This window comes from Lactuca serriola, chromosome 9, assembly GCF_051521515.1.
Source record: "Lactuca serriola cultivar US96UC23 chromosome 9, Lser_US96UC23_V15, whole genome shotgun sequence".
Classification (NCBI taxonomy): domain Eukaryota; kingdom Viridiplantae; phylum Streptophyta; class Magnoliopsida; order Asterales; family Asteraceae; genus Lactuca; species Lactuca serriola.
The window spans coordinates 45,688,343-45,700,000 of NC_136416.1; positions in this window are offsets into that span (position 1 = coordinate 45,688,343).

Consider the following 11,658-nt stretch of genomic DNA (forward strand, 5'->3'; position numbering starts at 1 on the left):
GGATGGTTCCCTCACTTTTGGTGGGCCATACCCTTCTTTCCCTTACTCTCATTTCTCTCACCTAAAAGCCAAGAAGTGGGAGGGAAGCCTTTCCTTCATTTTTTATTTTTTTTATAATTTTTAAATTAATATTAAACATAAAATTTAATTAAAAATAAAAAACATTTCATTAAGTAAAATAAAAATTACATTAACCCTAAAATTTAAATAAGTAGAAAAAAAAACCCAAAAAAAAAATCAAACAAACTACAAGATAGTAAAAATTATTAATTAATATCCAAATATTATTTAAACCTAGATACGTCACTCGGAATCATCGTCTTCGTCCTCGCCTACATCATCTGTCTCCCCAGCGTCACTCTCGTCGTCGGAATCTTCACTCTCGACGAACATATCAGAATCCTCGTCTGATTCGTCAAACAAATCATCATCGTAAGATAACTCTTGCGGGGGCTGAACATGAGCTCTATAAATGTGCTCCACCAAATCAGCACGAAGGGCCTGATGAAGGTCGCGCTTGTGTACTTCTCTTATGTTCACCCTATACTCTTGTGTACCAACGGCTACTCCTTCGACATTTGGCAAAACTTCATTTTCATTATATCGGCATATCGTTCTTCCTTCGTCTTCAAGAATCATATTATGCAATATGATACATGCATACATTACGTGTTGTAACCTTTTCACCTCATATGACCTTGCCCCGACCGTTAGTACTTGCCAACGTCTCTTAAGTACACCAAATGCTCGCTCCACATCCTTCCTAGCTGACTCTTGCGCCTCTTTAAACTTTTTCCTTTTCGGGTCGTTAGGACATGTAAACGATTTCACAAAAACAGACAAAGGAGGATATATATCGTCAGTAAGATAGTATCCACGCTTATATGCTACCCCATTTGCTTGAAAAGGTACATCGTGTGACTTTTCAAGGTAGATATCGTTGAATACAGACGACTGGTCTAGCACGTTAATGTCATTGTTTGCACCAGCTGGACCAAAGAATGCATGCCATATCCAAAGATCATGTGATGCGATAGCCTCTAGAATAATCGTCGGCTCTTTGTGGTCGCCTCTCATGTACTGACCACGCCATGCGTTGGGGCATAATGACTAACTCCAATGCATGCAATCGATACTACCTAGCATTCCAGGGAATCCATGTTTGCCTTCATGTACCGTATACAATTGGTGGATATCGTTGATAGTTGGTTTGCGTAAATATCGTTGCTCGTAAACCAAACAGATCTCTTTGCAGAACTTGTACACAGAGTCCCTCACGGTACGCTCTGACATTCTAAAATACTCGTCCCATTTGTCTGCGCCCATGTCGTATGCTAGCTGACGAATTGAAGCCGTGTATTTTTGAATGGGAGAGAAACCTTTTTCCCCTTGCATCCATTTTCCATTGGAAATATGGAAAACGGCCTTCCAAATCGCCAACAATACGTAAAAATAGTTCCTTCCTCATCCGGAGTCGACGTCGAAATTTTACAGCGTAGACAGCGTCATCTGTAAAATAATCATCTATAAGACGATCGTGTCCGGCTTCATGATTTCTACGTAACGGCGACTTTCTTAGGTTAGATCGTGCACGTGATGTTTCACCAAGTCGGTTTTGATAGTATGCAACCGTTTTCGCCATGACGGAACCGATAAACTTAGTCTCCTCTACTGCCGTCGAATCGGATGATGAAGATAATGACATTTTGAGTAATATTTTTAAGAAAGAAATATAGAGAAATATAGATTATGGTTTAAAAAATGATAGAATGTGTGAGTATTTATAGATTAAGAAAAGGAAAGGAAAAAAGAATATATATATATATATATATATATATATATATATATATATATATATGTTAACGGCTATATAGCCATTTGAGAATAAAAAAGAAAAAAAAATTGCAGCCAATAGTTGGAAGAGAGAGAGAGCGGGACTCTCTCCCCTCGGTCCATTCCCGCGGTTCCTTTCCCGCACCCACGGTGCGGTGTACACAGGTGCGGGATCGGTCCCGCCCCTTCCCCGCATAGCCACTCCGTCCGGTCTTAGACTAGATTTAAACCTCTCAAATTCCTATATCCAATCTTTTATAAATTTATACTTTAGAAAAAATTTAAAAAATGGTCTATATGGTACGAAAAATTGACAAGGTGACCCTATGCTATAGAAACGATTCATAATTGCCCTTGTGGTTTCAAAAAGTGGCATGTATTGTCCTTTTTTCCTGTTCCATATAATAAAAGACCGTTATCACATCAAGTGTGCACCTCACATGAGGGCAATATTGTCTTTTTTACTTATTACCTCCGTTTATGTCATTAATTAATATTAGATGACATAAGTAGTCCATATGCTAATTGTGATCGTTACTTCCAAAAGAAACATTCAACATTCTCTTTAACGTATAAATCGATTAAAATCCAAAGCTTATAGTGGTAGTGTTTGCGAAGCAAAACACGTAGTGACATTATGCAAAGTCCGTGAGTTAGACACTAAATGGCACAAACATAGAGCAACTCTTATGTATTTTTATCAGCTAAACGTCATTGTAATCATTTGATATATATAAAAGCTCAAAGGAGAGTGACGATTATCACCTCCCGATGTTTCATGCCAGAGATATTCAAAGATCAAAGACTTTCCTCATAACACCCCGTGTTGTCTTTTGGGTTTCTATTCTAGTTTTACATTCTAATTGTTCATAAAAACTTCACATCCCTCTCATTAAAAAAAAAAAAAACCTTCACATCTCTTTTACTAAGCTAGTTATTTTTTTTCCTTGTTAATTTTTTACCAAAACAATTTGGCACCTGTCGTGATTAAATCTTCACATTAATAGCTCTTACACAGTAAAAGGGAAAAGATTGGCCTCTTACTTAGAAATAATAAAAAACGTCAGCTGCTAGGCTAAACACCTTTTGCTTAGAGCAAGTACCTAGAGAGAACAACGTGGAAGTTGATGCATTGGCTAATCTTGGGTCCATACACGTAAAGTTTGCACCTTTACGTGAGGGATAGGCTTTGGAGGAGTGGATCTACAGTTTGGAGTCCCTGCATGACTTAAAAAGCCTCTAAATGTGAGAAGGACTAAATAGACTCGGCGAGTCCTTTGAGTGGACTCGACGAGTAGTATGAAGATTAGGAGGAACTCGGCGAGTCTGTTGAAGATTACCTCGGACTCGGCGAGTCTGTTCTTGAACTCGGCGAGTCAAGTCGCGAAACCCCAAACCCTTTAAGTTAAGACTCAGATCAGCGAGTTGAGTGGGGACTCAGTGAGTTGAACAGGTCAGGACTCGGAAATTGGTAGACTCGGCGAGTCAGGGGCTGACTCGGCGAGTCGAGCCACGAATGAAAGGATTCTGAGCTAATAAACTCGGTGAGTCAGTAGGCAGACTCGGTGAGTAGCGTTGACCTGGAAGATTGACTTTGACCAGAGTTGACTTAGTTGACTTTTGGAGAACAGTTAAGCTAAGTGATATATGTTTTGATATTGGTAGCTCGGGGAGCTAGTGGAGCAGAGGTTAAGGGAATTGTCGGTCAGCATCCAGAGGGGCTACCAGCAAGTTCAGCAGTACGAGGTGAGTTTCCCTTTGTGTGAATGGGTCTAAGGCCACAATGCCGACCCATGTAGATATAAATAGGAAGACCCAGGGGTTAGCCCTAGGCACGGTATGCCAATGTGATAATTAGGACCAAGGTCCATCGATATCGGGCGGGTGCCCAGGAAATGGTTTGCATGATAGAGTATACTTGTTGTCTGTGTGATACTTGTATGTGCCTGGTAGGGAGGTGAGTGTGGGCGAGGTCCCGTATCTCACCAATAGCAGAGTGTGGACGGTGTTCCACATCTCATTAGCAGGAGAACAGGGGCGAGGCCCAAGCTAGGGAAAGAGTGAGTGTGGGCTGGGCCCGTATCTCATTATCAGTAGGAGCGTGGACGGGGTTCCATGACTCATCAGTAGTAGGACAAGGGAGAGGCCCAAGATAGGCGAGGGCTCAGGACAGGATTTATTAGTATATGTTAGCTTATGTGTTGTGATATGCCTATGTGTTAGTATATGTTAGCGGGCGAGGCCCAGTGACAGGCGAGGCCTAAGTGAAACAGGTATGTATCCGAGGGGGCTCGAAGCCAGGCGCGGCCTGGAGCGGCGGGGCCGTTGTAGCGGGTGTGGCCCAGTATATGTTGTATGTGTTTATGCTGGGTATGTGGTAGGTTGGGGAACTCACTAAGCTTCGTACTTACGGTTTTCAGTTTTGGTTTCAGGTACTTCCGGTAGCGGAGGGAAGAGTTCGGGGTGATCGCATGGCACACACCATAGATTAGTCAGCCTGGGATGTTTTACTCTGATAACGAACATATGTTTTGGAATTTGTTACTCTGATTTTGTTATGGATTGACAAATATGTTTTAAGTATTGTTTTATAAAAGAAATATTTAGTCTTGAAAATTGGGACGTTACACATACAATATAGTTTTGATATTAAGAAGGTTCAAGGTAGGTTATATTGTAGTTCGAAAAGTTTTCAAAAACATAAAAGATATTAATGCATAAAAATTAGCACTAAAATGGGAAGGACCGTACTTGATAGATTTAGAAGCTGACAAATGAGCATATTGTCTGGCTACAATGGATGGTAAGATCCTACCAAGATATTGGAATGCAATTCATCTTAAAAATTATTTTAAAAAAAAAGCCTCAATGAAAGGAATAAGGGAGCAAAGCTATGTCTCCATTCATTCACTTCTTTATTAACTTCATTTGTTTATATTATTTTCTAAATGAAAGTACTAACTTAGGTATTGGAGGGGAGTTAGTAGAGCTAACGCCCACCCCTAGAAATATATTTTGTTTTGAGGAACACAAATCAAAATCCTTATATATATATATATATATATATATATATATATATATATATATATATATATATATATAAAAGATCTAAGGTAGAGTGATGACTGCCACCTCTAAAGGTTTTTTGTTAGAGATCTTCTAAGATCAAAGGATTTCCTCGTAACACCCTATGTTGTCTTTTGCGTTTCTATTTCTGTTTTACATTCTAGTTGTTCATAAAACATCACACCCCTTTTACTAAATTGGTTAAATATTTCTCCGCAAAGAAATATACACACATACAAAATAGAAAACACCAACTAAAGATCAAAAGCAACATCATCTTCCTGAAAGATGCTTCAAGACAGTTCTTCGCCTGTAACAATCCAAGATTTATATCAAGGACCTACGACACATTGGGGGGGGGGGGGGGGGGGAGGTCAAACCATCCAATAAATATGTATTTTGATACATCATACATGGGTTGAGTGTCTTCCACGATGTGATGGGGATGGCTAGCCTTCTACAATAACAAAACTTAATCTTCATTTCAGTCTTTTGGAGTTTGTATATGTATACAAAGAAGAGAGAAAGAGGTTGAACAAAGGTTTAAATAGGTTCGAGGTTTGAAAGTTAGCATTACTAACGTAAGACGAGGGAGATAAGTAAAAAAGACAATATTACCCTCATGTAAGGTGCACGCTTGGGGAGATAACAACCTAAATTAGACGGAATGTGAAAAAGGACCATTTATTCTGCTTTTTGAAACCATAGTGGAAATTATGAAGTGTTTATGAAACTTAGGCACACAGACACCTTGCCACTTTTTGTTAACTACGATGCCTATTTTCTAAAATTAATCTGTATTTATAATCAAATTGCATCCTTAATTTTGTTATAAATTATAATATCAACAATGACATCTTAAGCACATATTTATGCTTTTAATAAGTAAAATATCACTCTTATCATTTATCTAAAATGATTTTGTATCTTCACATAAACTTATATCAATTTCCATTATCTTTTGATGGAGCACGATTAAAATAGTATTACCCTACATTATGGATGCCTCACTTTTATAATTTATCCAAAATGACTTTGTATATTCACAAAAACTTATTTCAGTTTGCATTATCTTTTTGATGGAACAAGATTAAGATAGTATTACCCATCATTATGGAAGCCTCGGTTGCAATTCCATCATAGGCTTCATTTGACCAAATGTTGCATCACTGATTTGACAAATTTCTTATTTTTAGTATTAGGTCATTTTGATCTTTTCCGGTACTTGCTCTCAGATGCTAAATGGGTTCTTCCTCCACAATTATTGCATTTCCCTTGATATTTATTACAAGAGGTACCTGTTGAAATGCATGATTGAAATGTTGAATTCTTTTAAGTACTAACTTCATTTTGATATAGGGATAATGAATTGAGAGGATAATCAACTATATCCTTTGTATATATTTGATCATTTAACTTTTTTTTGGTGCATTGTTAACCCTTAAACTTGTTCTTTTATTTAAAACATACCACTATTACCTGCAATAGCAGGTAAAACATGTTTTGGGGACCTGAGTTCCACCTCCGACGATATTTCCGACATTTCTTAGCCCCGACGACATCTACTGTGACATCCCCAATTTTATGGCCAAAAAAGATCGATTTTGTTTATGCTTTTTAATAAAAATCAGAGTAACTTCTTAAGAAAAGTATTGCGGAATTTGTTACCAAAACAGAATATGATATAAATTTTTATCAAAGCATTTCTTAAAGAAACGTATTTCCATTACATTACAAAAACTCGGGATGTCAATCATTAATACAGACCATAAGCATAAACTAAAAAGAAATAAACATCTTAGGCCACAAAACACTATCTGGCCTCAAATCCTTAATCTCTCGTCAAATCATCCAACTATGCTTTTTGCACTACCTGTAATACAAGAAACTGAGTGGGTCAGTCTGGTGAGCAAATAGGGTTTTCAACCCACAATAATAAGTTCATTATTTATTTTCATCAAATCACTAACCCGATTACCCGTTCCCGTTATCCTCATTTTACGTCCCTAAAGCATCTATTATAAGGGACCTATCCTAAGGAATTTCATCGGGATAGGCACTACTGCTAAGGAGATTCCTCATCCATATGTGTCCGTAAGGCAACCATGGGGGGGGGGGATGGAGTACATCTTTAAAACACCTACATGTTGCGAGCCTGCTAGCGTTCCACTGGACTGCCTAAAAAAGTCTGTGGTCGTCATCTATACTCCGCTAGACGACTGGATCATCTTAAACATCGAGTCCTATCATCTTTTTAACACACATCATCTATTTCATCTACCCATTATTCTACCTAACATATTTGTAGATATAAAATACATACATAGTCGTATCATCTTTTTAACACACATCATCTATTTCATCTACCCATTATTCTACCTAAGATGAGAAAGTGTAGATCTGAATGAAAATGTTTCAGATCTGAAAGAAATAAGTTCAGATCTTTCATCTAACATAGATCCCAAAGTATACAGTTTAGATATGAAGAAAAAGTTTAGATCTGAAATGAGAAAGTGTAGATCTGAAGGAAAAAGTTTCAGATCCGAAAGAAAGAAGTATAGATCTTCTCATCCAGCAAACATCTCAGGTAAACAGATAACATATATATACACATTACACATAATTTATATAAAATACTTCATATCTATGTGTAAGATAAAAGTGACTATACACTCACTTGATACAGAGTGATTTGGACAGCACCTCGCTTCTAAAAATAATATTCTTTGATGAAATTTGGAAGTTTGCTTGAAAACTGGGCTCTGCGCGGGCAGAGTTTCAAACTGAAAAACTCTTTTTCTTGGAGACACCAGGCTGTCCGAGGTTTTCTTCTATTGCTAGAAAGGTACCTAGGCTTTGGGGGGTGTTTGGGTGAGTTAGAGAGAGAAAGAAGTTAGAGAGAGAAAGAGAATTGGTGTGGAAAAGTGGGCAGCCTCGGCCCTCTATTTATACCCCAGACTTCGGACTTACGCTGGGCGTAAGTTCAGATAAGGTGCGAGGTGGCGGCTCCGGCTGGTGCGATGGGGAGCTTGCTAAGCCGAGGAGTGCGATGTGTACGCTAGGCGAACCGAACTTGGATGTGGGGCGTAGTTTGTGAGGCGACATGTCGCAATCTGAAGCAAGCCTCTGATCAGCGATGGACGGCCCAGATCGAGCCACGTCATCACTATTCGCACCAGCTTCGCAATTTTGAGTTCCAACTTAAAAAATTCGTATCTTCCTCATACGAGCTCCATTTTCGAAGTTTTTTATATCCACGCGTAGGCCGGAACGTAGTCTACAACTTTCATTTAGATTCGCCGGCTAATTTTGAATTTATTTTAAAAGTTATATTATTAATAGGCCGGGATATGATTGGTCCGTTAAAATCTCATAACTTCTTCATCCGACGTCCGTTTTCATCTGTCTTTTTATCGTTACGCCACTATTAACGAGATCTTCAATTCTCGTTTAGGTTGTGTCAGCTAAAAATCGCTCGATCTAATATTCGAACTTCGGGTTGTACACCACTAAGTCGAAACTTCGAAAAATTATAACTTCCTCATACGAAGTCAGGTTTGGGCGTTCTTTTTATGGATGCTCTCGGTTTAACATATTCTACGACTTTTGTTTAGGTCGCTAAGGCTAAAACTTGCTCTATCGTAAATTCACTATTTACGCTTCCCGGTGTCGCGTCGGTTCCGTCGCGAAACTTCGACGGGTCATAACTTCTTCTTTATAACTTGGATTTCGGTGTTCTTTATATCCTCAGAATCATTGTTTCGACCACTACAACTTTATGTAAAGATATCGGATTTATCTCACACTTTAATTTTGATGCTTATTTTTATTCTTTATTTATTACACAATTATAAATAAGTAATAAGCATATAAATACACATAATTCACTTAGTAGTCAAATAATTCTTTTTTATTACTTCAAAAAGAGTTACAATAGTTGACCTAGACTATTACATCGTCTAAAAATATTTACCCCCGAAATCCGGGCGTTACATCTACGGTTATCTTCTCCGGCTACATCAGATATGGAATCGTGTTTTCAAGTTATTGTGTTTCTAAAATAGAGTTGTTTGAGCATCTTGTTATGAAATCTGAAAACAAAAACGAGTTCTTGATATCATTTAACCAAGAACTCCATACTTGCCATTGTTTACTAGACAAATTAAGTTTTGAAAGATGAAATCGTTTGCAGTTGTGTTCAAAACTCGATTTTGAAAGATGAAGTCGTTCATGGTAGGGTTTTGAAGCTAAGGTTTTTGTGCGTTCATGTTTATCCTCATCCGAGTTCATTTGGAACACAAATATGAAGGAGGAAACCAATTTCAGGAACAAAAATATGAAGGAGGAAATCATGGTTCATCTTTATCTTTATCAACTTTGGTTTCAAGAACACAACTGCAAAATTGAGGTTTGAAGCCAGGGTTTTTGTGTGTTCATGTTTATCTTCGCATGTGTTCGTTTTCTGCAAATCTGAAGGAGGAAATTGATTTCAGCAACAAAAATCTGAAGGAGGAAATCGTGGGTTCATCATTGTTCATCATCTCCATTAACGAACCTGCAACACCTTCGAATAAAATCACAACCATCAGAAATCATCTCCACTACCGCTATCAAGAACCGTCACACCTCCACCTCTATCTTTGTTTAGCATCAATCGAACATCCATGGCAGATTTTGAGTTTATCTATGACATCCCCAAATTCACGATTTTTAAAATTTATATGTATGCTTATTTGAAAACCAGAGTATTCATTCTTAAATAGCCTGAATCTGTGGGCGTTACATCATCCATGGTTGTTCTATTGAGTTTGAACTAGGGGTGACAATTTATGACACGACACGACAAAAATACACGACACGAAACGAAATTAGGACAAAACTGAAATTTTAATTCGTGTTTGTGTCGTGTTCATGTTAACCGTAAAAAACACGATGTCGTGTCGTGTCGTGTTCGTGTTCAAAATTTGACACGAAATTGATACGATTTAGCAGTTATTTATCGTGTTTTACGTGTTATATTTGATAAAGTATTCTTTAAATGAACTAGTTTTTAGTATATGATATATTTTTCGTGTCGTGTCGTGTTTTTCATTTTTTAATTCGTTTGTTATCGTGTTAGTTAAAAAAACACGACATCGTGTTGTGTCGTGTTCGTGTTATATAAAACTTTGTTGTGTCGTGTCGTGTCAGACAGAAACACGAAACGATAGCATGATTTGCCACCCCTAGTTTGAACCCTTCATCCATGACAAATTTCGATTTGGTTTCTAGAACCCTTCATCTTCCTCGAGTTCGAACCCTAACTCATTTCTAAGATGAACAAACTCTAACAAGAATAAAATATTTGAATCATTTTGTATGTGTGTGTGTTCAGGAAATAAAAGATAAGAAAGAGAGAAACAAGAAATCCGAAAAATGTGTCAAGAACTCATCACGCCGAAAAATCTATTTTGACCGGAAAAGATAACTAGAAAAACCATATTTGGCCGGAAAATACGCAGGAAACCGGAAAACCCCTCTATTACCGATCATAATTGTATGTTTTAAACAAAAAACAAGTTTAAGAGTTAACAGTGTACGGAAAAAATTTAAGTGACTAACTTTGTACAAAAGGTATACTTGGTTACCTCAAGTCATTATCCCTTTGATATATTTAATATGGTTCTAAAAATATAGATGTTTCCAAATGTGTTGTTTTCATATAAGATCCTATTGATGGTATCGAGTACGGTAGCATCCGTAGAAAAATGTTTTTTGAGATTGAATTTGTTGAAGTCAAATCTTCAAACTAACGCGTTTGACAATATTAAGTATTGAAAATCAATTTTATAGTCTTGACTATCATAAAGATAATTGATATTTTTGCTTAGAATACATGAAGGTTTATGTATCGCTTTAAGTGTTTTTTGTAAGTATAAAAGAGGATCCCTATAATGAGTTTGATATTATCTTGGAATTAAAAAGAATCTATCCATTTTGAGACTCTTAACAATTCTCGAGTTATTTATTTTCATTTTGCCTTAGTATGTATGCACGATAAAAAAAAGTAAAAAGTGATGGCCAGGAATTGTGAATATGAATATAGAATATCAAAGATGCTAATTGAATGGGATTTCTAATTGTGTCACAATATTCTTGTCACCAATAATTGAGTACATATCTTTTTCAACGTTTTGTTATATTGATCCTATCGTTGAACTCATCTCACACTACTACAAATATCTCGTCCAATATTCTAGGGAACCTTTCGTGCAACACACCGACCTAATATTCTCGTTGTATGCATGACTTCATAACCTTAAGGATCCAGGATGTCAGTGTGGAATGCTACCAATGTTACAACCTACACTTCCTAATTTTAATAATTATAAATTAGCTAAGTCAAATACCACCATTATTGAAAAAAAAAAAAATGAAGACAAAGTTACCTTTATATAAAAAACATATCAGGAATTGGGATGAAAACTGAGATTTGATAATTTCGTTTGGATAATTGTAGGACCATGCAATCATTTTTCTTGAAATTTATTTTCTTCTTATGCATGGGATTTTACAAATAATTTCTTAGGATAATCTTATAACAAAAAACTCAAATTCTTAACACTAGAAAGTAAGCAATATAACATGATTCGTATTGGAGTGTTGAAAAATCTAGGAGTTCCAAAAGTGATGTTTTATGAGTATTCACATTTATTCTATCTGAAAATTGGATAAGAATAAAGAAATACGATTTTATGCTAAAAATATTTATCAATTTGA